The 27107-nt window shown below is 38.7% G+C and overlaps 1 protein-coding gene and 1 pseudogene across 3 annotated transcripts in view; one reads left to right on the top strand and one right to left on the bottom strand.

Moving 5' to 3' along the window:
• Window positions 1-27107, top strand: part of MSRB3 (methionine sulfoxide reductase B3) — a 151374-nt gene that overhangs the window by 56217 nt on the left and 68050 nt on the right. The gene's annotated exons all lie outside the window — the stretch shown is intronic.
• On the bottom strand, window positions 10009-10383 carry LOC109447791 (small nuclear ribonucleoprotein G; annotated as a pseudogene). The gene has a single exon (XR_002137412.2). The product of XR_002137412.2 is annotated as a small nuclear ribonucleoprotein G (transcript).

Below are 27107 nucleotides of genomic sequence, written 5' to 3'. Positions count from 1 at the left end.
AGACATAAAGATAAAAGTATAAAGTGAGGTTGGTAAAAATTGTGGAGCTCTAAATAAATTTACATGGTAAATTATAAACAGCATGCAAATCTAAAGTTCGCAAAATTAAGTCAGTATAGTATACTTTTGATTCCAACATTACCACATGTTTTATAATATATTGTTTGACCCAGTGATCCATTTCATCCAAAATATTTTCAGTTTCTGTAGAATAATGAAAAAAAAAACACCGAGTCTGGATTCTAACTTCCCCAAATAATGTGACTTAGAAGAGTAGCTGAGAGTTTTAATACATCAGTTATTTGCAAATCACTCCCTAATAAATCTATAAACTTCTTGAGAGAATGGGTCATGACTTAAGATATTTGTAACCTCCATCTCCACCCAGTACAGGGGCAGTGGATTTTGCACATCCTTGGTACTTAACTATTTGTTAAATAAATGGTTTAATTCCAGTAAATCCAGAATAACAGCAGAGTTAAATGATTCAAGTTGATGTGAGAATGGTGGAAGTATAAAGAGATACTTGGTTATGGACTCCCTTAGTTATTATCCTCTACCACACTTCCCAAAGTGTCTTCTGTAGACTACTCCTGGAACTTACTTTCAATGGCTGCTTATTTCAACCATGGCATAGCTTGCAACTGCTGAGGTACACCTGTCCCAGCTGAGGGAAGAGATAAAAATGTCAGTGGCTGGCACCTTTTACAAGGAAACATTGAAAAGAGCAAAAAGTGACCAAAAAAACCCCCCAAAAAACGGTCAGCTATCCAAAGCTGTATCAAAAGCAAAGTTCACAGGTAAGTATTTTTATTCATAAATACAAGAAAGATTAAAAATAACTGAACCAAATAGTCAACTCAAAATGCTAGAAAAAAAAGCAACAACAAAAACAATAAAATAAACGGATAAAATGCCTACCTTTCCCCTGCAGGCATTTGCCAATTCTAGGCATGGGAGGAGAGGGGAAGATTGCGACATTCAGAAACAGAGGTACCAGCAGACTAGGATTCCTCAATATTAATACAACTGACGTTTGGGCTGGATAATTCTTTGTCGTAGGGGGCTGCCCTGTACATTGTAGGATATTTAGTAGCATCCGTAACCTCTATCCATTAGATGTCAGTGGCCCTTGTCCCTCTCCCCATTACCCCCAGTTGTGACAAAAATTTCAGATATTTTCAACGATGCCCTAGGGTGGGGGAGAAGTCACTTTCAGTTGAGAACAAGTGACGTAGACAATTAAGCTCTGATTGTAGTGTTTGCTGATTTCTGTGGTGCAAGTGCTTCCACCATGGGCTACATCAATCTACACATGTGACATCACTGAATGTGGAGTTGGGAAGAAATGTGTAGTAATACTGTTATATAGTATCTCTCTAATACAGCTACAACAGGTGTAAATAACATCGTGAAATTTAGTTTAAATATTTAGAAATGATGAGTTTTGAGTATTACCTTTGTTTTTGATTTATTTAATTGAAAGTTCATATAATTTATTTTTAATAATGCCTGTGTTTAGCAACTGGCTCCCAAAGTTCCTTAAATTTTAACGATAGGCACTCTTGAGCTTCAGCACACCAATGTAATGGGGGCAAACCAAGGATAGACCAAGTTTATAAAAAACTGCAGCCCAGACTGAAGTTAGCTCAGTCTCTGATTACAGTAACCTTCCCCATCTCCTCCCCATTCCAGCTGCCTATCAGAGGATAGGATGAACCCTCTGTAGAAGATTACATCATCCGGAGTCCAATTTTTTATATACAATATCTGGCATTTATAAAACCATTACAAGGCATACCAAAGTAAAGGACCAAGGGAAATAAATTGACAAAAGAAATAGGTCTATAGATGACCTATACATCCAGATATTTAAGCCATCAGTCACAGACTTTAAAATAACTGTGATTAATATATTCAAGAAAATAGATGACAAGTCGGAGAATTTTACCGGAGAACTGGAATCTATTGTAAAGAATAAAATAGTCTTAGGGCTGAAAAAAGCAATAACTGAAATATAAACACAAGAGATGAATTTAAAAGCACATTGGCTATAGAAGAAGGCAGGATTAGTGAACAGAAAAACAGGTTAGTAGAAAATATCCAGACTGAAGCTAAGAGAGCTGAAAAAATGGAAAGTTATTGAATAGATAATATGTGATACACAGTTTCAGGTTTAACATATTAGAGCCACACAAAGGGAAGAAAAGAAAATGTGAAAGAAGCAATATTTGAAGAGATAATAGCCAAGAATTTTCGCAAACTGAGAAAAAAACTTAAGTCACACATTCAAAAAGTGCTACAAATCTAAAACAGGGTGAATACAAAGAAAACCAGATCTAGGCACATCACAGCAAATCAAAGGCAAGGAGAACATCTTAAAAACACTCAGATAAAATAACTTGAAAAAAAAGAAAGAGTAGAACTTAAATCCTAAGAGGTGGATATTAAAAAAAACAAAACACAAAGTTGAACATTTCTGTCAAGTCTAATGAAGGAAAGGGAGGAAGAAAAGAACATAGGTTCAAAACACTAGGGATGAGAATGGGATAAAACCAAAGATATGGAAAAAATATTTTAATATAAGACAATACCGTGTGTAAACCTATTCTAATAAATTAAAAATCTCTGTGTAATTTTCTAAAAATAAAGTACACAATTTGACTAAAGAAGTTCTAATACTTAAACTGATAGTAACCTTAGAAAAAGTTGAGAGTTACCACAGACCAGCTTAGACTTTTACAGAAAAAGAAAAAACATTATTTCTATGCTATACAAACTGTGTCAATCATAGAAAATAGATGAAAGCTTATTAACTTCTTTGACAAATGTAAAATACCTCTAAAACCAAAACCTGACAAAAACACTACAAACAAAGAAAAACTACAGACCAATCTGATTTATGACAATAGATTCAAGGATCTTAAATAAAATATTAGTAAAAGGAATATAGCTGTGTGTTGAATGAGTAATTTGCTATGACAAGGTAGGGTTTATTTCAGGCATGTATGAATAGTTCATTAGTGGGACATCTTAGGAAAACATATCATCATTTTAATGTATGCCCAGAAGAGATTTTATAAAAATCCAAAGTGTATTTTTTAATTAGAAAAAAAGACTCTTAGTGAAATAGGAATAGGACTGAATACTGTGTTTCATCAAATCTAAGAAGCCATTGATTGAAGGATTTAATATTACTTCAAGTAACACTAAGGAAACAAACTGCCAAATGAATTGTGAAATGCTATTTATTGATCATAGACACATTTAGGTTTCAGAGATATTAACATGTTAAAAATAAAAAGTACCCATAGAATCAATGAAATACTATAGTGTTGGGGCAACCACCTGAATATTAAAAATATGAATTTTTAGATCCTACTCTCAATATCTCACAACCCAGCATCTTATACCCCAGTAAAGTCTAGGTTAAATAAAAATTTTAAATATTAATAATAAGATCATACAAGTCCTAAGGGAAAATATAAGTGGGAAATTTGTATAACTTTGGGATGAGATAAGCCTTTCTAAACAAGATTCTTAAAGCAGAAACCAAAAAAAATATATATATATATATATATTTGGTTGGGTTACCTAAATATTTTACATTTCTACAGATCAAAAACTCTATTTAAAAAACTGGCAAACAAACTGGAAAAAAATATATGCAACCCATGTGACAGAGGACTAATAGTCAAATCAGTTGAGAAAGACAGCCGGGGGAAAAAAGGGCAAAAGATATAAACAGATACTTTTGAAAATAAGAAATAAAGATAATCAATAAGCATAGGGGAAATCTTTCACTTAGTAATAAAACAAAGTAAAAAGAGGAATCGTTTTTTACCTATCAAATTAGTGAACATATTTATTTCTTTACTATTTTTATTTATTTTTAAATTAAATCTATTGGGGTAACATTGGTTAATAACGTTATATAAATTTCAGGTATACAACTTTATAATATGATACCTGTATGCTCTATAGTGTTCTCTCCACCCAAAGCCTAGTCTCCTTCTGTCACCATATATTTGACCCCCTTTTCCCTCTTCGTCCTCTCCCCATTCCTCTTTTCCTTTGGTAACCACCATTCTGTTGTTTATGCCTTTGGTTTTTTGTTTGTTGGTTGCCTTTTGTTTTATATCCCACATATGAATGAAATCATATGGTGCTTGTGCTTTTCTGTATTATTTATTTCACTTAGCATAATACTCTCAAGATTCATTCATATTGTTACAAATGACAATATTTCATCTTTTTCATGGCTGAGTAGTATTCCATTGTACATATGTACCACATCTGCTTTATTCAATTGTATGTTTGGTGAACTTGACCCCAAAGCAAAGGGAAGTAAAAACAAAAATAAATGATTGCTAAATGGGAGGAGATATTCATCAATGATACATATTTTTTTTTTATTGGGGAAGGGGAACAGGACTTTATTGGGGAACAGTGTGTACTTCCAGGCCTTTTTTCCAAGTCAAGTTGTTGTCCTTTCAGTCTTAGTTGTGGAGGGCGCAGCTCAGCTCCAGGTCCAGTTGCCATTTCTAGTTGCAGGGTGCACAGCCCACCATCCCTTGCGGGAGTTGAGGAATCGAACTGGCAACCTTGTGGTTGAGAGGACGCGCTCCAACCAACTGAGCCATCCGGGAGGCAGCTCAGCTCAAGGTGCCATGTTCAATCTTAGTTGCAGGGGGTGAAGCCCACCATCCCTTGTGGGACTCAAGGAATTGAACTGGCAACCTTATGGTTTCGAGCCCACTGGCCCATATGGGAATCGAACCGGCAGCCTTCGGAGTTAGGAGTATGGAGCTCTAACCGCCTGAGCCACCGGGCGGGCCCCCATCAATGATACATTTGATAAGAGGCTAATATCCAAAATATATAAAGAACTCATACAATTCAACAACAAAAGAACAGACAGCCCAATTAACAAAAGGGCAGAATACCTAAAGAGACACTTTTCCAAGAAGGCATACACATGACCAACGTATATGTATGAAAAGATGCTCAACATCACTAGTTATAAGGGAAATGGAAATCAAAATCACAATGAGATACCACCTCACATCTGCTAGAATGGCTGTTATCAATACAACAAGAAATAACATGTGTTGGAGAGATTGTGGAGAAAAAACAACACTCATACACTGTTGTTGGGAATGTAAATTGGGACAGCCATTATAAAAAACAGTTTGGAGTGTCCTCAAAAAATTAAAAATAGAATTACCATACAACCCAGAAATCCCTCTTCTGGGTATCTACCAGAAAAATTTGAAAACACTTATTCATAAAGATATATGTATCACTATGTTCACTGCAGCATTATTCACAATAGCCAAGACATGGAAACAACTTAAATGTCCTTTGATGGATGATTGAGCATTTTCAGTATCATCAAATTCAGTGTTAGTTGAGGTCTGGGAAATTAGCACTTTAAAATAATGCTGGGTAGAGTGTGAATTGGTAATAACTTTCAGGATGACAATTTAATACGTATGTAAAAAGTCTTAAAATTTTGTGTGCCTTTGATCTAGCAAATACACTTTTAGGAATTTATGCTAAATTCATGTTTATGCATAAAGATAAAGCTACAAGGATTTTTAAAAAATATTTTTATTAAAATTATAGCTAACATACAATATTATATTAGTTTCAGGGGTACACTATAGTTCTTCAACACTTATATACCTAAAGAAGTGATCATCATGATAAGTCCAGCAACCATCTGACACTGTACCATGTTATCACAATATTATTGACTATATTCCCCATGCTTTACTTTACATCCCCATGACTTAATTGTTTTATACTTGGAAATTTGGACATCTTATTCTCATTCACCTTTCCGCCCTTTAAAATTTGTTCAATTACAGTTGACATTCAGTATTATTTTATATTAATTTCAGGTGTACGGCATAGTGTTAGACATTTATATAATTTAAGAAGTGATCCCCCTGACTAATCTAGTACTTGCACGGCACTATACCTAGTTATTACAATATTATTGACTACATTTCCTGTGTTTTACTTTACATCCCCATAGCTATGCTGTGACTACCCATTTGTACTTCTTAATCCCTTCTTCACCTTTTCACCCTGCCACGAACCTCCCTCCCATCTATCAGCCCAATAAAATCTAGTACCCATCTAACACCATACATATTAAAATATTATTGACTATATTCTTTATGCTGTACCCTACATCACCATAATTACTTTGTAACAACGCATTTGTACTTCTTAATCCCTTCCCCCTTTAAAATTCACCCACACGCCCAACTCCCCTTCCATCTGGCAACCATCGAAATGTTTTCTGTATCTATGAGTTTGTTTCTGTTTTGTTTGTGTATTTTGTTTTTTAGATTCCACATATAAGTCAAATCACATTGTATCTGTCTTTCTCTCTCTGACACTCAACACAACACCCTCCAGGTCCATCCATGCTGCCGCAGATGGTGAGAACCCATTCCCTTCCGTGGGCGACCAATATTCCATTGTATGTAATATGTACCACCTCCTTATTCATTCATCCATCGATGGACACCCACGCTACCTCTACATCCTGGACATTGTAAACAATGCTGCAATGAACATAAGCACACATCCCCTCCAAGTAGCGTTTTGGGTTTCTTCAGATAAAAACCCAGAAGTGGGAATACTGGGTCCTTCTTTGTCTCTTGTTATAACCTTCGTTTTAAAGAATATTTTATCTGGTGTAAGTGTTGCTACCTCAACATTTTTTTGTTTGTTTGTTTCCATTGTCATGAAATAACTTTTCCATCCTTTACTTTCCATCTGTGCGTGTCTTTCAATCTGAAGAGAGTCTCTTGTAGTCCGCATATGTAAGGGTTTTGTTTTCTTATCCATTCAACCCTCCTATGTCTTTTGTTTGGAGCTTTAATCAATTTACATTGAAAGTAATTGTTGATAGTTAGCTATTGCCATTTTATTATTCATAATTTTTATTTTTTTCCATCTTCACTCTTTCTAATGTTCCTTGTAATACTAGTTTGGTGATGACCTCCTTTAGCTTTTTCTTGTCTGGGGAGCTCTTTATCTGAGCATCCCTATAACCATTGTTTTGAATTCTGTTTCTGGTAGGTTGCTTGCCTCCATTTTATTTAGATTTTTCTTTCTGGAGTTTTCTCCTGCTTTTCCATTTGGGTTGCATTTCTTTGTTTCCTCGTTTTGGCTGCCTCTCTGCGTTTGTTTCTATAGTATTATGTAGGTAGATTTTCTATGACTCCCACTCTTGGCTGGGTGGCCGTATGTAGTAGGTGCCCTGTGGGGCCCTGGCACAGTCTCCATAGTCACCTGCTCTGGGTGCTCCAGGAGGGTCCCTTGTGTGGGTTGTATGTGCCCTCTTATTACAGTGGAGTCTTGATGGCTATTGGCATATCAGTGGGTGGGATTGACCCTTAGACTGATTGGTTGTGGGGTTTGGCCATGTCCACAACTTATGTGTTGTTGTGTAGAGGGCTTACCCAATGAGTGAGATTCGCCCCAGCGGGCTCTGATGCCCATTGAGAACACCCTTTGGCTGTGCCACTTCTGGGGCTAATTGGGTGGTACTCTGCTGTGGTCTGAAGCCAACCTCCAAGTACGTTGGTTCTGGGACCTCTTGGGAGGGACTCTGGTGCAGGCGGAGGTCACCCACTGCCTGTGACTGGCCAGGACTACCTGGTAGGAGCTACAAAGTGACCTGTGCTTGTTTGCTGCTGGTGCTAAACCTGGAGGCATGTGGGAGAGGCCATGCTGCGAATTGAGGATGTCTGCCACCTGTACTGGGCCTGCGGTAGCTCCACAAAAAGCCAGGACAACAGGACACCCCAAGGTGTGCTGCCACCTGCCAGCTCCCTTAAGGTTCAGCCACTGATAAAGTCTCATGCGGTATGTGAGTTGGGTGAGGCAGGGTCTCAGGGAGTCACTAGACTAGAGTGGGAAGAGCTGTGTTCACCAGGTTAATGTAGGTTCTGGTTTGGTGCTCGTGCTGAGCCTGGAGCTACTCAGCCAAAGTCTCAGAGCACATGGAGGCCAGTTGCCACCCACCTGGGGTCTGTGGACTCTGAGAGTTTTCTAAGAGAGAGTGTAATGTGGGTGGGGCTGGCTGCTCCCTAAGAAAGTGCATATGACGTTGGGGGAATTAGATGAGGCGGGGTCGCAGTGAGTCAGCAGGGCAGAGCAGAGGAGCTCACCAGGCCAATCAGATTCACATTTGGCCTGTGGGGGCGGGCTTAACACAAGAAAGATGGCGCCTGCCTGCTGGCTGTGCAGGAGAAGGAGCCCACACAGGGAAAATAGTGACTTCCTCCAGCACTTGCCTCAGGCCACCATACCTCAGTCTTCCCTGCTTCTGCCTCTGATGCCCCCCTGAGTCACTGTCCTCTGCTGGAGCCCAGGGTGAGTGCCTAGGAGTGAGAGAATTTGTGCGTGGGCTGTTTAAGGGAATGTCTGGGTTTCCTGCAGCTGTCTGCCCCACCAGGATGGTTGGAATGCCCACTGTTTTTCACAGCCAGATGTTGTGGGAGCTCCTCTTCCCAGCACCAGCACTCTGGGCTGGGGAATCTGGTGTGGGGCTGAAGTCCCTCATTTCACCAGGAGGAACATCTGAGATATTCCTCCTGATTCTCAGCTGCTACATGGAGGTTTGGAACCAGCCCGTTTCACGTCTTTGACCCTCCTACCAGTCTTGACGTGACTTCTTTATATCCTCAGTTATAAAACTTCTGTTCAGCTAGACTTCAGATGGTTCTCCAGGTTGATTGTTCTATAATTTAGTTGTAATTTTAATATGTTCACAGAAGGAAGCCAGCACAGTATTTATTCCGCCATCTTGGATCTCTCTCTCTCTCTACAAGATTTTTTTTTTTTTTTTTTTTTTTTTTTTTTAAGATTTTATTGGGGAAGGGGAACAGGACTTTATTGGGGGAACAGTGTGTACTTCCAGGACTTTTTTCCGTCAAGTTGTTGTCCTTTCATTCTTAGTTGTGGAGGGTGCCGTTCAGCTTCAAGTTGTCCTTCCAGTCTTAGTTGCGGAGGGCGCAGCTCAGCTCCAGGTCCAGTTGCCGTTGCTAGTTGCAGGGGGCACAGCCCACCATCCCTTGCGGGAGTCGAACTGGCAACCTTGTGGTTGAGAGGACGCACTCCAACCAACTGGAGCCGAGCTGCTGGGAGCTCAGCGGCAGCTCGGCTCAAGGTGCCATGTTCAATCTTAGTTGCAGGGGGCGCTGCCCACCATCCCTTGCGGGACTCGAGGAGTTGAACTGGCAACCTTGTGGTTGAGAGCCCACTGGCTCATGTGGGAATCGAACCTGCAGCCTTCGGAGTTAGGAGCACAGAGCTCCAACCGCCTGAGCCACTGGGCCGGCCCTCAACAAGGATATTTTTAATCACTCTTTTTATGATTGCAAAAAGCAATTTAAATAAATAACCAGAATAGGTGTCTAGCTAACAGAACTATCTATTTAAAATACATATGGCATTTCAAATTGCAAAATAATATTTAATGATCTGGAAAGAAATTTAAAACATTTAAAGTTTACAAAGCCATAACTACATATGACCCCATATTTGTAAAATACACATATCTATAAATGTATAAACAGAAAACAATTTAGAAGGTTACATACTAAATGTTAACAGTAGTTATATCTGGGTTGTTGGATTATAGGTGATTCCCCCTCCCCACCCCCTTGTTTTTTGCTTATCTTTTTTATTTTTTTAAAACATGAACATGTATTTTTTGGGTAATAAGGAAATATTTAATATTATTTAATATTACCTTTACTCATTGTCTTACAAACACTGAACAATTTATTTTAAAATCTTCCTTTAAAAACATCTTTCTATCCCCAAATTTATCTTTTCCCAGTGGTAATTTGAAAGAATGAAATTCCAAATTTATTTATTTATTTATTTATTTATTTATTTATTTATTTATTTATTTTGATTATTACAAAAGTTTATTTAACAAAAAAGTTAAACATGAAATCGTACTCGATCCAATTTCTATATTGTAGTAAAACAGCAGCTACTGCGATGGGACATGGGGAAACAGTTAATTTCTCTGGTGAACAAAGCCATTCTTTATACTTGTTCCAAGGCTTCTAACATGATGATACTATTTCCTCGAATTACCACCATTCCAATATTGTTCTGTTGCCCACTAGTTGCCATCTCCACACATTCATCTATGACAAGATTCATAAAGGGATCAAATCCCCACAATATTCCTTGGACATGTCTGCCACCGTTTAATTTCAACGATAACTTCTTGTCCATAAATTTTTTCAACTCGGGAGGGTGAGCTTTGCTCATGGTGCGTACTCAGCGAGCTCAAAAGAAGCCTCCAAACGGAATTCGTGGCCTTCCTTACGCTCCCGCCCCAAATTTATTTTTAAGAGCTCAGAGTCATTCTGTCTGTTTATTAACACGTTGCGTACGGATCACGAGAATCTTCATGAGGGATTTAAACCCCGCCATACGCAATGTGTTAATCTACTCACATCCCAAGCAGATACTTTATCCACTGCCTTCTCTTCTAAGTTGTTACTCTCTTTTTCTTTTCTTTTCTCTTTTCTTCTTTTCTTTCTTTCTTTTCTTTTCTCTCCTCTCCTCTCCTCTCCTCTCCCTCTCCCTCTCCCTCTCCCTCTCCCCTCTCCCCTCTCCCCTCTCCCCTCTCCCCTCTCCCCCCTCCCCCCTCCCCCCTCCCCTCCCCTCCCCTCCTCTCCTTTCCTCTCCTCTCTTCCTTTACCCTTCCCCTTCCTTTCCCTACCCTTCCCTTCCCTTCCTTACCCTTCCCTTTTCTTCCCTTCTTTTCTCTTTTTTTTCTCTCTCTCTGTCTCTCTCTCTCCCTCCCTCTCTCCCTCCCTCCCTCCCTCTCTCTCTCTCTCTCTCTCTGTCTCTGTCTCATCACTAAGTGACTGGTAATGGTGATGTTAAACCCGGGAAAGTTGGCCATTGGGAGCTTAAACTTAGCTCAAACCTTCTATTTACATACCTTCTCTTGGCCTCCATTTCAAGCATCATTTAAAATTTTCTCCCTCCTTTTGAGTATCTTCCATCTTCCTACAATTCTTACATGGTCCTCTTCCCACACACCTGGAGGTAACTGAAGAAGAATGGGACACCAAGTTCAGAATATTTGTATTGATATCCAAACAAATGTATTTTAATAAACTGTTTATCATGTTTAAGGGATTTAAAAAAAACACATTAGGACTTACCATATGCCAGGCATTATTTGTACACTTTAAAAGAAAATCATCTGCTTTATTCTGCATAACAAATGGAAAATCAAAGTTCACAAAGGGTGTGTAATTAACACAAGGTGACACTGGCAGTAAGAGATGGAGGACACAGATTCATGTCTGTCTGTTCCCAAAGGCTTTGCTACTTAGCTCCTATATTTTAATAACTCCCTATATTCAAGCTGATTATTCTTTTGTCGGAGTAATTCACCATCTGGTAGCTATCACACTCTGGTGTTAATTGGTGCTAATTTTCTGATGACCAAGTGACTATACTTGGATTTTAAAGTGGAGAAAGCTATGATTAAGGTATGAGACATGTGAGGTTAAAGTCACAACTTTTTCCCACTTACTGTGTGACTTTGAATAAGCTACTTAACCTTTATGAGCTTTAATTTCCTCATTTGTAAGGATAATACCCATGTCACAAGAACTTTAGAGAGGATTAAGTAAATAATGTTGAAATGTTTTGTAAGTGGAAAAAAAACACTGTAAATGTGAAGCATTGATATTAAAACATTACAAGGATTGGCATAAATTGTAGCTTTCAGAATTAAAATTTATTAGAGAAAGGGAGGCATGCCATTTATTTAGAGCAGAGACCAGAAGGTCAATTAAGTAAGTAATGCTTTAAAATTCTGGAAAAATTTGTCAGTTTGCTGGGCGATTCACATTCTAGTGGTTATTGCAGATGGATGTTCAGGATAATGAGTAGGAATTTGCTGCATGCAGGTGGAATAGGGAGGGGAGTGATTTTGCTTGTCCAGCACAAAGGCAAGTCTAGAGGAGCCCTGGGGATAATTGATAGTCCTACTCTCTTACAAATTGGCCAGCATATATCCATAGTGCTTTGTAGTTCAGTATAAGACCCTCACTTTAAAAGGCTGATAGACAAAATGGATCACATTCAGAGAAGAGCAACCCATGGTGAGGAGATGCAAAACCATGTCGCTGCAAGTGATGATGGAAGAGAACTGAAAATGCTTGGTTCAGGGGAGGAGGGGTCATGGAGCCTTCATGGTCTCCTTCAGCAGTTTGCAAATCTAGCTGTGTATTAGGCTCACAGATTCCAAGCCTCTCTATGCGGAATTCTGATTTAGCAAGATTGTGGTGGAGTCCAGAATCCGTTCTTTGTGTGTGTGTGTGTGTGTTTTACAGCTCTCTCCTAATTCTTATGTTTGTTTATCATGAGTCAGTGTGAGGCTTAAGGAAGATTTTGCTTTCCGATGATGTGAAAGCCTTGTAAGGGAGGGAACAAACATTACAGACAATAGACAGTAAGAGGTGAAAAGATTTATCAACCGTCTGAATATGAGATTGGTGAAAAAGTTGTTACTAATGATAAGTTAGATGTTTAAACCTGGCTTGGGAGGAAAGATAATACATTGTTTGGGAAACCTGATAGGTTTCAGGTTTTAACCTAAAATTTCAGGTACATCAATAGTCTCCAGTGTGTTATATTGACTGTTTCATCAGACTCCTCCTCCTACACAATGCTAGTTCCATGACATGTTAATATGTATTGCATGAAAAAAAAAAAGAGTTCTGTGGACTAGTAGCACATAGGATTGCTTATTGGAAAACATTTGGTTACAATAAGTCAATGGTTTCTTTATTATAAAAATCAAGGAGTAGATTTATATTAGTATTTGCATATATTAGAATATTAGTAAACTAATATGCTCTAGGGGTAGAATGTTACACCTAGCAACTTCGAAAAATTTTGACCACACAATGTTTTCTTAGTTGAAGAACATGCGGTGAGGCTAATGTTACTGACAACACACGCTGGGAAATGCTGAAGCAGGCAAGGAAGGACTATAAGGCCTGTATTAGGATAAAGGCTGAAGTCAGATGTGCAGATGTACAGAAGGGATTGAACGAGACCATGCAATGCTGCACAGACTCAAAAGAAGAAGAGCCAGTTGTTGGGTTTGACAATGTTAGAGAACAAGTTTGGTAGAAGTAGTAGTGAACGTCAGATTGTGAAGATTTTAGGATACGGTCTCATGTTTTCAAACCACAAGCTGAAATGGAGATGATATGGTAAAATATCAGACGTTGGAATATCCCAGAAAACAGTCATCATAGCTATGTTATTATAGGTAAGGTAGGAGGGGTGAGGCTAACTAACCTCTTATGACTAGAGGGAAAGCAAATTCAAGGGGAAATTTTACTTTTTGGATAGATTGAAGAAAGGTGTAAATTGGGATATATTTGAGGTATTAGAAATGAGGGAAAGGACAGGTAGAAGAAGCTCTAGAAAAAAAGATGAGCTTTTCTCCTTTTCGGAGGTAGGTGAAAGATTTTTTTACATTAGTAATTGTTTATCCATGAGGTGAGTTTAATATTTTCTTTTTTTGGATTGGTTCTTGTGTGTAAGTGTAGGAGCGGGTTTTCCGTAGAGTGGGAACTCAACACATAGCAGCTCCTAGTAGCACTGCCGCTCTTCCCACTGTTTGGGCAATTTACTGCATTGTAGCACCACCAGAGAGTAGACAGAGGAAGGAGAGTCGATTAAAGTCAAACCAGATAACTGTGTTCTGTTTATCATTCCTATATTTTATGCTCGTGGATTAGCTGGCTGTAACCCATGATTCCTTCTGCTACTTATAGTTGATTGTCTTGCATTGTACTTGGAACAAACTTATACTTTTGTTCATTTGTGTCTTGATTTGTTTTCCAGGGGTCATTCTAGTTGCAGATTTTCTTCTCTACGGAAAGTTGGCTTTTGGCTGCTGGAGATTTTCACATTTTATTTCCAAGGACTCACTTCAGTGTGTAGTGTTAATGGCAGTTGCATGACTCATACATAGTCTACATGAGCATAAATTAACTTCAGTACCTCTGTGCTGTGCCCTCTTTGACATTGCTCTGGAAGACCACCCAGAAGGTGGAATTTATACGAATGGCAAAGGCCCATTCAGTTTAAGAAACTTAGCAGCACTGACCAAATTACATCTGCATCCTTCAGGATGAACCAACCCCCCATTTGCTCCTGGTTGAGGTTCAAACTGTTGATCTTAAACTATAAAGGGCTTTATGGGCTGAATTATGGCCACTTTAAACAAGATCTCTTCCTTCAAATAGAGTGCTTCGCACATAGTGAGCACTCCATAAATGCTCATGGCTGACTATGCCTTAATGAGAGTTCAAATCTTCTGGTGACCTTCTTTTCATGGTTTCCAGATTTGAGGGAAGGCTTCTTGATCCTGAATGTTTGTCTTTCCTATTACTGTTGCTTGGGGGTTTAATGGAGTGTATATTTACTGACCACACAAAACACATCTTTTTAATGGTGAATCTTTTCAGGTGATTTGCTGGCCCACTCTGAGTAATTTCATGGAACCTAAGATTTCCTCATTGGATTCATGTCGCCAGAAACAATAGCTATGAAATTAAATGTCTTTAATAAGTCCACTAAGAAAGTACAAATGTATTATTTTTACCTGCCCTGGGACTGAGTCTTTACTTGCAGAGTTTTTACTTGTTTGGTGTTTAGTTTAGTGCTTCCCCACAAAGATAACTTCACAACAACTTGTGAATGTGGAAGTTTGCACCATGTGACAGGAAATTTTTTACTTCCTCATTGGGCAAAAAGTTCCTTTGGTAACATAATAGGTAACATAAACAAATTGAAATAATTAGAGAGACGGGATGCTTTCATATTTTAAGTAGGAGAAGTCTTCTTTGCTTTAAAGGAATGCCATCCAGGTCATGGTTTTCATATCATCTGGAGAACTTACAAGTATACATTTCTGAACTCTTTAATCTCTGCTTTTTAAAAGCTTGATGTAATTTGGATAATCATACATCCTCTAAAATTGTTGAATTGGACCTAGAGAACCAGTGATTTAGCACTAATTTTTGTTCCAAAATTGGGTCAAGAAACATTTTATACCTTCTCTTTTCAAGACAGTTAATACTTTTCTATTGTAGAGTAGACTTTTGGTATCTTTATGATTTAAAAAAAAACCCAAGAGAATTATGGGACCATACAGCTTGAAACTTTCTTATTGATCCTACAGCTTACAAGAATAAATCAGGAATTAGCAACAAAAGAGGTGGCAAAATGACTCCAAAACAACAAAACCTACTCTTTTCTCATTTCCCCCCCATTTACTAAATAAAGGTACTATTTATTATCTACCCAGTTACTTGAGCAAAAAACCTGGAAGTCATCCTTGATTAGTCTTTCCCTCACCTTCTGTCTCTAATCTACCACCACGTTTTGCACTGTGCACTTTTAAAATGTCCTCTGAATCTGGCTCCTCACCATACTCATTGCGTCACCGTCATCTTTAACATCTTTCACCCGAACTACTGTGATGGTTTCTCTACTTGGGCTTTTTTTTTTCTTAGTAAACTTTATTTTTTGAAAAGTTTTAGATTTGCAGAAAAATTGAGAAGATGGTACAGGTGCAGAGTTCCCAAATACTCCCTTATCCAGTTTCCCCTCTTGTTAATATCTTACATTTGTATAGTATATGTGTTATAATTTATGAACTAATGTCAATACATTTTATTAACTAAAGTGCATTCTTTTTTCAGGCGTCCTTAGTTTTTATCTAATGTCCCTTGGCTGTTCCAGGATCATATTCAGGGTATCACATTACATTCAGTCATCCTGTCTCCTTAGACTCCTCTTCACTGACAGTTTCTCAGACTTTTCTTATTTTTGATGACCTGACAGTTTTGAGGCGTATTGGTCAGGTATTTTGTAGGATGCCCCTCTGTTTAGATTTGTCCGATGTTTTTCTCATGCTTATACTGAGGTTATGGGTTTTGAGGAGGAAGATCACAGAGATAAAGTGCCGTTTTCACCAGCTCCTATCAAGTGTGCTGCACGTACTAGCAACGTGACATCACTTTTGATATTGACTTTGGTCACATGGCTGAGGTGGTGTTTATTAGGTTTCCTCACTGTCAGGTTAGTCTTTTATCCCCTTTCCATACTGAGCTCTTGGGAAGGAAGTCACTATGCACAGCACAGCCCACACTTAAGGAGTGTGCGTTATGCGCCCCATCTTGAAGGCAGAGTATCTACATAAATTGTTGGGAACTCTTCTGCATTCTGCAAGGGAGATTTGTGTCTTATTTCTCACTTATTATTTAAGTAATCATTTATTTGTATCAATATGGACTCATGGATATTTATTTTATACTTTGAGTTATAATCCAATGCTATTTTGTTTATTTTGTTGCTCATATTGTTCCAACTTTGGCTATTGGGAGCTCTTTCCTTTGGCTTCTGTGTTCCTTTGACAAAGCCCCAGCAGTGTAGGGGTTTGTGTGTGTGTGTGTGTGTGTGTGTGTTTGTTTGTTTTTGAGCCCTTTCTTACTTTCTGGCACTGCTTGATGCTCTAGGCTTATCTTGTATACTTTCTGCCCCAGTCTTAGCATCAGCTATTTCTGCAAGGGGCCATGATTCCTTTTATTAGGTTGGTGGAAAAGGAATTGCAGTTTAAAACATTGAAAATAATTACAAAAGCCACAATTACTTTTACACCAACCTAATATTAGAGAATAGTATTAAAAACCAAGATCTGGGTGTTAAGTGGGCACTATGATTTGGCTGTTGGCTCATTGTAGTTCATTCTTCACAAAACAGGGTGAAGATTTAAATTATTTAAATTAGATTATAAATTGTTCTTTAAAACTTCTGACAATTTTATTATTGTATCTTTGAAAAAATCACAGCTTCTTACAATGGCTTTTAAAGTTGTGATCTGGCCCTTATCCACTCTGACTTCATAGCTTACCATTCTTTTTTTCATTCACTTCTTTCTCGATACATAGGCGTCTGTTTGCTCCTTCTTCTCTTCCCCTCCCTCTGTCTCTCCCCTTCTTTTCCTCCTCCGCCTTCTTTTTCATGACAAGCTTGGGTTTTTGCATTTGTCTTTGCTTTGGAATCTCAGCCAAAGATTCCATTTTGTACCCACATTGCATGTGGGCTCCTCCTGATTCTTTAGGTGTCAGCTGAAATGTCATCTCCTCCTAAAGCAAATCCCTGACTACTTTATTTAAAATCGCTCTCCCACCCCCACCCAAGGAACTGTCTATTCCATTACCCTCTAGATCTTATTGCAGAAGGCACTCTGTGTGAGCCTCTAACTGAAATAATCTATGTAGTTTGCTGTCTGACTCTTTCTGCCAGAATGTGAACTGCATCTTAGTATCCCAGAACCTGGAACAGTACCTGTACATGGTCCGTGCTCAATACATATGTTTAATGGATGAATGGAAAAAAGAATCAATGACTTTCTGATACATTTTGCCCTTGAAAGTTTGCCTTAGGCTAGGTTTAATTGCTCCAACTAGAAATGCTAAAATTTTGAGTGAAATATGAATTTAATTTAAGAAATATGAAATGAATTTTAAGAGTCTCATGAAAATTAGTTCCTATAGTCAATTTAATTATTGAATTGTATAATCCTAAAATTCTCAAGGAAATTTTATTCCTATAACGTAAGGTAATGGTGCTTCAACCATTATCTACTTAGTTTCCCAAAATCTGTATGGAATAGCAGATATTATTAGCCTTACTTTGCAAATAAAAAACACAACTGACTTTTTAAGATCTAAATGGCTTTTTTCAGGCCTTCGTAGAAACAGAGTAGACTTAAAACTGGAAATGCGATCTTTTCTCCATGGTTTCTTTACTCCCAATTTATGTTTTTTTTCTTTTTAATTTTGTGTTGCTTCTTCTGTTTGTGTACAGTGCTATCTAGGAAGTGAAGGGCTCTGGGTAAACGTATTCTCTAGACAACCAGAACATCTATTTTAACACTACAAATATTAACTAATGATTTTTGAAATATAATGCTGTCTAAAATAATACACTTCCATGTCTTACTAACTGGCATAATTAAATAATTTCTTGACTTGCAGCTATCATTATGAATATTATTTATTAAACTGCGTTATAAAACAGTGGTGCGATTAGGCCTTAATGAGCTACGTAGGTCTCTACTTGTTGCTTTAAAGGATTCCTATAGAGTTCTCTCAAGTGCAGAGAGCGATCCTCCTTTATCTTTTCATCTCCATGGGCATCCTCAGAGGCTGTCGAGGTGTCTAGTCTTTGCCTCTACGCTCGTCCACTCTGGATGGCTCCTGTTTGAGTTTCTTTTGTTGTCTCTCTAAAATGTTTGATCGGCCAATAATTGTGTCTAGCACTAAGCTGCTAGCCACAACTTCTATTGTTCGATTTTTGATTAACAGCCTAGAATAGAAATGAACATGTCCAGGGAAAATAGGCAACAAAATATTGTGTGTAAAACGGACGTAGGGCCATAAATGTTACTACCTCCCAAGGTTGCGTCATCCCCCAGAGAGCACATGACAAGTACGTGCACAACACCAGTTGTATAAAGGACCAGGCAAAACCGTTGGAAACATTCACCCACAGTGCTATGAAGAGACAAAGAGCCCATGGACCAGAATCTTATGGTTTGCCTACTGGTGGTCTCTGGTAATTCACAGAAGCAGCTGCCCAGCGGTCAAAATGTAGGTAAAGCGTGTTGGCAGAATATGATTAAAAATAATGAGGAAGAATAGAAATAGCAAATATACTTTGTACTAAAATGGGTTAACATGTATAAGAGCTGTAGACATTTTTATTTCCAGCTAATGTCTGTTTTTGGCTTTTATTGGAGGTTTGAGGTTGCTAAATATCTTACTGAAGAAGAATGAAGTGTAGTAGTTTCTTAGGGCCGTCATAACAAAGTACCACAGGCTGGAGGGCTTAAACAACGGAAGTGTATTGTCTCACGCTTCTAGAGGCTGGACGTCTGAGATCAGGCTGTCAGAAGGGTTGGCTTCTTCTGAGGCCTCTCTCCTTAGCTTGTGGATGGCTGTCTTCTCTCTGTGTCTTTACATGGTCTTTGCTCTTTTTGTGTCTGTGTCCTCATTTCCTTTTATCATAAAGACACCAGTCAGATTGGATTAGGGCCCCTTTGAATGCTTTATTTTAACTTACCTCTTTAAAAACCCTATTTCCGGTTGGCCAGATGGCTCAGTTGGTTGGAGCATGTCCTCTCAACCACAAGGTTGCTGGTTCGACTCCCGCAAGGGATGGTGGGCTGCGCCCCCTGCAACTAGAAAAAAACGGCAACTGGACCTGGAGCTGAGCTGCGCCTCCACAACTAAGACTGAAAGGACAACAACTTGACTTGGAAAAGTCCCAGAAGTACACACTGTTCCCCAATAAAGTCCTGTTCCCCTTAAAAAACCAAGAAAAAGTTAGACGAAAACAACCTGAACTTTAAAAAAAACACACACAAAAAAACCAACAACAAAAAAACCCTCTTTCCAAATACAGTCACATTCTGAGGTACTAGGAGTTAGAACTTCAACAAACGAATTTTGGGAGAACACAATTCAGCTCGTAGTATACTCTATTCTCCTTAATACTGTTGTCTTGAGCGTTTTGAATTTATTTTCAGTAGCTGACAGATTTTTACTTGTAAAACTTATTCTCTATAGAGATGTAAATATACACAAGAAACCAATGATTTTAAAGGAAACATAGACTAAGTGCGATACATCATACAAGTAGGAAATGATATTGGAATTCAATGAAGGCAGTTATCAGTATGGCCTAGAGAAAACCTGTGGAGCCTGGGAGCCAAAAATGGCCTTAACAGTTAGCTGTTTTTTTCAGTCTTATCCATCTGTAGTTTCGAGTTCTACAGATGCAAATTTTTATTACCTCACATTTACTTTTCCTCTGTTCTCTGTTCTCCCTTTCTCTTTGTTCTTGGGAATTGCAGCAAAATTTAGGTAGCTTACCTCTCTCTGGGATAGTTTGTGTGGAGCAACATTAATTTGTTTCAAGTGCCTCATGTAGCTAATGAGGAAAATGGGCCTTACAAGTCAAATGACTTGTCCTGGTTTCTGAACTAGAATCTAGATCTCCAGATTCTTATTCCAATATGCTCTAGAGTGCATTGTGTGACTATTTTAGTTAGAGGATGTTTTATTTGTGTTGTAAGGAAAATTAAGATTCCTTTTCTGTATTGTATAATCAGGTTAATTATTTTACGTTAGCCTTCCCTCTTAAATATTTCTAGTTTCTTCAATTATTTTTATTGCTATTCTCTCTTGTTTTTTCTATATCATTTGACACTCATATTAAAATTGCGTCACAAACAAGATCTCAACCAGAGTAAAACATTCTTTCTTTTTATAATATAGTACTGGTTTTTTATTGTATTTTATTTTTTTGTATACAGCTAAAATGTTGCTCGTTGTACCTGTAGCCATAGGTAAACTTTATTTAGTATCCTTGCTTCGATAAAACCTACCTTTTACTCAATTTCTAGTATGTGCCAGGTCCTAACCTAAGCATTTTGTAGTAACATTTAATCTACACAAAATTTAAAAAGGTAAATAAATGATTCCCATTCTGTAGATAATGAAACTGAGACTTAGAGTTATAATTCATTCTCTAAAGTCACGTAGGGTATAAAACAGAAGGCCTGGGACTGGGCTCCGGTCTGTCTGTCTCCATTGGCTGCCTTTTCCATGATTGTTACCTCAACAGTAAGTGCTTCATAGATCACACCACCTGCTGCATCATCTCCAATATATCAGGGTGACAGTGACCCCAGTGAAAGTGCCAGGGCCTGGTTAAAAGGAAAACCAACCAACCAACCAACCAAACCAAACCAATAGTATCAGTGGAAGCAGAAGTGTGCCTACGGGGTGAGGAGTTTATACAGACATGTTATTCTGTAGTACCTTACGGAGCCCAATGGAAGAGTCTGTCAATGAAGGAAGAGGAAACATTGTAGATGCCTCATGGTAACTGAACCTGAAGGTTCTCTTTAACGGGCTCGTGGAAGGCATCTTCAAACAACATAGGGGGCACTTGGCTGCTCTTTTGCTCATGATTGCCTGGATTTCTAAATTCTGGTTTTTTGATTTATGTTTTTCAGTTTTTAAAGAATTAAGCATGCAGTTAATGGGCACCTTTTATTTGTAACTTTTTCTGTTTTTAATTGTGGTGGCAAACATGTCTTTAAACATTTACACTCATTTTTTTTTCTTTCTGTGTATTTTTCTATCTTTTGTATTTAATCACATCATTATCATAAAAATATAGAGACCTAAGTTTTAAATACAGTAAGTAGATAGTTCATAACCTAGTATTGCTATAGCAATATCAGTTAGAATGTGTTGGATTAAGAGTACCAGAAATATCCAAGTAAAAGTGGCCTAACAATGCCCGACTTGACGGTCTAACTCAGCAAGAACTTACAGAAATGCTGTTCTGTAATTGGAATGATATTAGAGTTCTGGGTTGGCATTTCTGTGATTTTCTTGGCCTAACCCTCATGGTTACAAGATGGCTACAGCAGTTCTTAGTGTCATTTCCCAACGTGTAGTAACTTCAAAGGCAGAAACGAACAGAGAGTAGAAAAAGGACCTTCTCCCTCAATCACTCCTGTCCTTTTCATGGAGAACAACCTTTCCAAGAAGTATCCCCAGCAGACTTCCTGGGACCTCTCACTGCTCAGACCTGGGTTACATGTCTGTCCTCGAACCAATCACTGACAAAGGAGGATAGACTTGCCATGATTGGCTGGTCTACTGACGATTCATTCCTGGGTTGGACGCATTTTTAGCACCCTTCAAAAAGTGGAATTCTGTTATCAGGGAAAAGAGAGAATGGCCATTAGATAGACAACAGATGGTGTCTGCCACAATTATTGAACTCTTTTAATAGGATCAAATAACTACACGAACAAATGTAGAATGACAACTCTGACGAGTACAAAGAAGGAACGACTGGGGATGTAAAAGTATAAAGGAAAGGTATTTAATTTAGTCTGGCCACTCTTTTTCAAAGAATTGATAATTAAGCTAATATGTGGAGAAAGTTTTAGGAGTTAAGTAGGCAAAGGGGTTAAGGGATACTTATGAGTGGGGGAGGGGGAGGAGAAGGGAGCATTCCAGGCAGAGGAAGCATATTATGTTTATGTAATGAAAAGAGGAGCATAAATATTCACTGCTACTATTACTCGCCTCTGGTCTGATGAAGGTCTTTGACTTACTTGTAGGAGTAAGAAGAAATATGTAGACTTATAAGTAGGATCCTGAAATATTGGAATTTCTGAAAGTATTCCATTCTTTGAGGGGATAACAGAACAGGTTATTTGACCTGGATTGTCCTAGAAAATCCTTGATATGGAGTTGTCACATATAATGCACTTACAGGCAAAAATCGGTCTGCCCCATCCTATTCCTTCCCTCTAATAATTTTCTGTAGCTGGAATCTTTAGTTGACATCAATTAAAAACAGTAAGAATAGCACCCACACTCTTCTACATGTCGTCTGAAACCTTTTGGAACACTAAATTCATTACTCTGTAGTTCATACTTACATGATTCCCATTTAAAAAAAATTTAATACAATTGAACAGGAAGCAAAAAGCAGTGTTCTATGAGATTTTATGGGTTCTTCATAAGAGACAGTAAGAAATTTTAAAATAAAATAACTTTTGACTGCAATACACACAGAACTTTCATGGACACTGGGTTATTTCCTATCAACAGAGAATGGCAATTTTATAAATTTGACCAAGACTATAGAACTCTAACCAATGACTAAAACTGTTCTCTTTTGAAAATCTGCAACTCTATTAGCAAAAGAAAGCATATAGTATGTATTTTAATGGTTTAAAATGTAACAATAATACTTAAATTCTCCTAGCATCTACCCTTTATGGTTTTTAAATTCATAAAATCTTTTCAGGTTTTAAAAATTTGAAAGTTTTGGTTTCAGCCTTTTTTAATGTGGCAATATTCTTACAACTCCTCTGATAAGACTCCACAATAATAGTGGCTTAAACGTGATAAAAGTTGGGATTGATACGGTGCTACCAGTGTGCGTGTGCCTTCAGCCCAAGAAATGGCCACAGGGTGTTTCTCTAGGCTTGGCTTCTCGCTTAATTGGCTGTTTCTGCTCCTGGAATCACATCTCCATTCCAGCCAGTGGGTAGAAGAGAGGAAGAAGGGGTGAGGGTGCCATCGTTCCCTTTAAGGGTGTAATTCAGATGTTACCTACTTTTCAGATGTTGTATACTATTGCTTGTGTCCTTTTGGCAAGAACTTAGTTTACATGGTCACAACTAGCTACAGGAGAAGTGGGGAAAATTGTCTTACCTAAGGCAGCCATGTTTCCATCTAAAACTCAGAGATTCTATTTCTAAAGTAAAAAGGGGGAGAATGGATATTGGAAGACAGTAATAGTCTGTGCTGTATTCACCATCTTTTGGTAATTGCCAAAGGAACTGGTTGAATATGTTTAAGCTTAAATGTAAGTATGTAATGAGGGTTAAAATGGGTGTCAGTGGAGACACAATTATATTTATACATCTTATACTCCATAGAACCTTACCTTATGCATTTTTTTATATCCCTACCATCCAGCTTAGTATACTATTGAAAAGCGCATGAGAAATGTGTTTGGAATGAATGAACTCTTTGCTTTTCTTGTATAATCTGTATTGTTTGAATTCCTTTTTTTTTTTACACTTGCCATTTGTTTGTTCCACTCTATATTTTACTTACTCTCTTAAAGAGGATTTATGTATAGAGATGAGTCCATAATATGATAGCGAGTACTTTGTGTCCCTGTGTATTCAAGTGTGTAGATTGATAGAAACCTGAATTAATTTATACCATAGGACCAATTTTCCCTACCTCTCACACTGACAGTATTAACTTCGATTGTTATGTTTATGTTTTCATTATTAATAGAGTAGCTGTATTTTTTGAAGCTTTAGGACTGTGAGAATTCTGAACATTCTTGTGTTTAAGCTGATACACGCGGTCATTAATTCGTTGATGAAGATATTTTCTCTGTACTTTATGTGTGTATTTACACATTGATCAGCTCCCCTTATAGAAGATATGATGGTCTGAGGAATAAAAATTTTCTGATCTGATTTTTCATATCTTCAAAGAGACATTTTATAGAGTTTTGGGCCACTATGTCTTGTTTTTGGCCTTCTGTTAATTTATAGATCCATTTGCTCATGTGTTAGTTCCTATTACAAATTTTTAATAACTCTTAAATGCCAGGTGCTGTGCTAAGTGTTGGAAATAAAGGCGGATGCGACCCAGTGTGTACCTTGCCGAGGATAGTGTTGGGGCAGCATGGTGTCGGGCGTGACATGCCAGGGCTCACACTGTAGAATAGCCAAGGGGTAAGCAAGGAGCTCTGGGAGGCCAGGGGGCAGGCCAGGCGCTGAGTCGATTGAGGTGAGTGAGTCTTGGTAGTTGAGTAAAAGTTTGTCAGTGATGCGCTGTGGGAAGGGCATTCAGAAACTGAGGATACTGGATGCCAGCTATGAAATAAGATGGCAGCGGTTCGGTTTGGTGAAAGTGAAGGACTCAGTGTGGGTTAGAGGTGGAGCTGGAGGGCTGGATCATGGTGGGCCCCTCATACCCCATGCACAGCAGTGCAATTGGATGTTCCTAGGTCAGTAGTTTTCAAACGTTTTTTTCTATGGCCCATAGTAAAACACACCTTTTACATTATGACTTATTACCAGGCCTGGCCCTCACCTTTGCAGGGCCTGAGCAAGAGATCAAATGGGGATACAATATAGCTAATTATTTTAAAAGTTATCAATGAAGGCAATAAACTGTTAGAAAAGGATATACCAATCTACCTTGACAGATATATATATATATATATATACACACCTTATAGCAAAAACAATGTGTCTTCATTGATGCCAGATAATTGAGAACAGTGCGGATTTAATTTTGAGAGAACTGAAAATTCAAGAGAACTGAGTATATATTTAGTGATGGAATGGAATTTCTAGTCACTAAATTTTAGAAGGCAAAATGCCCAGGGAAGGTGAGTAATACAAACCTAACATTTATAATCTCCCCATCACCATCCTCTAATTGTACATTAAGTCTGCTTTATCCAGTGATTGGCCTTCCACTATAGTCTAGTTGAGATGCTAGATCAGATTTAATTTTGACCTCCACCCAAATGCTGTTATTAACCCTGGGGAAATGCAGAGACAACAACTACGCCAAATGGGTTATGGACTCCATAAGAGAGACACCTTCTTTCTTGTCTTTATTGGGGGTGGGGCTCTTTCATTTTTGCCAGAGGCTCTGTCCTCCTACCCATCGCCCCTTCCTTATCCCCACCAGCCAGGCACCTGAATTTCAAGGCCATCTAGACCCCATGAGTCCGGTCCAAGGGGCCGTGTCTGGCGCCTAGCTGCTCTCAGCTCCCCACTCTCACAGGAGGGTTTGAACTACCATTCTCTGAGCAAGCACACAGAAGAGGGGGGAAGGCAGATTGCCTTGTCCTTTTTGTCCCCCCTTTCTTCTGTCCTCAGGTCCAAGCTCCTTCCTTCAAGTTACAGCCTTTGGCCACACCTTGGGTTGGAGGGAGACACAGCAGTAGCACAACCTGAACTGAAGGAAGGGCCCACATAGGCTGAGAAGGCCAGCTCAGGTCCGTGAGGGGACAGAATGTGGAGACCTGGGTGCTTGGGGCCTCAGGTAGAAGACTGGTGGAGAGGAGGGTGCAGCCAGAGGAAGGCCAGACAGATGCTTTTTGCTTCCTTGTAAGTGTAGTACTGGCTGGTACACACATTTGTGAACACACACACACACACACCTAAAAGTTGTATAAAAGGCGTATGTTCTCAATATGTGAAGTTCATTCTGTCTTCTGCTCTATTTCAGTTTCCAAAAACTACTAGCTGTAATCTATTAAATTGATTTTATAATCCAATAATGGGTCAATTTGTAACCCAAGTTTGGAAAACTCTTTTCTCTAATGGTTGGGGTGGTGGTAATGTGATCAGATTAGTGTTTTGGAAACATCTGTCCTTTTCAATGATGGAATGAAAGGGGTGGGGGGGATACCGGTTATGAGATTATTGAGTCAAAGATAGGCCTTAAGAACCGTAAGAGTGAGGCTAGAGAGGAGGGGAAGGTGGTAGAATCAGTAGGTCTTGGTGACTCATTAGATATTGGAGGTGCAGAAGAAAGCTACAATAATGTCATGATTTCCAACTTAAATGATAGGGAATATAGCAGGAGAATTAGTTTTATGGGAAAAAAAAAAAAGTTCAGCTTGAGACCTGTGGCATTTTAGGTCATGGTGTAACATTCAGGTAATATTATGTGTTAGGTGGAGAGAGTTTTAGTAAAGTAGACACTATAACACGGCTTTTGGATTTAACACCAGGAAGCCACTGAGAAACCTTAGCAAGGACAGGTCATAGTGGTTCAAAGAGTGAATATATTGGGAGATAAGGGAGGGAAGACATACAGTAAAGGATGTAGTCTGTCTTTTCAATAAACTTGATTCTAAAGCCAAGAAGAAAGGGGGCTAACAAGAGCAGGGCATGGGTTTGAAGCAGGGCTTTTATTTAATCCTGGAGAAGACAGGAGAAACCCGGGGAGACCCAGATGTTGAAGGTACGGCTGAGAGGAGTAATTCATGCAGCCTGGTTTCAGGGGAAATGAGAATGTATTTTAGGAAGAATACCTCTTACACAGGTAAGATGGAGACAAGGATGTATGTGGAGGCAGAAGGTCCCCTCAAAAGACAAACAGCAGGCGCTCTGTCGGTTCTGTGGTGACAGAGGTGAATAAGGCCTAGTCCAGTGGGAAAGATGAGATAGGCCAGGAAACCAGCAGGATGTGTGGTCAGTGTCATCTGGAGTTATGCTCAGGGATGCTGGAAACAAGGAGAGGCGTGAGGCAAGGCTTTCCAGAACAGGAGAGAGGACAAAAAGTGAAAACGGGTTTGCTCCTGAAACAGGCCTCATGGACATCTACGAGAAGGATTGAGATGAGGATTGTGGT

This window comes from Rhinolophus sinicus, linkage group LG02 (genome assembly GCF_036562045.2).
Source record: "Rhinolophus sinicus isolate RSC01 linkage group LG02, ASM3656204v1, whole genome shotgun sequence".
In the NCBI taxonomy this organism is placed as follows: Eukaryota; Metazoa; Chordata; class Mammalia; order Chiroptera; family Rhinolophidae; genus Rhinolophus; species Rhinolophus sinicus.
The sequence above is the reverse complement of the archived record's forward strand: the minus strand, read 5'-3'. Positions and strand labels throughout refer to the sequence as shown.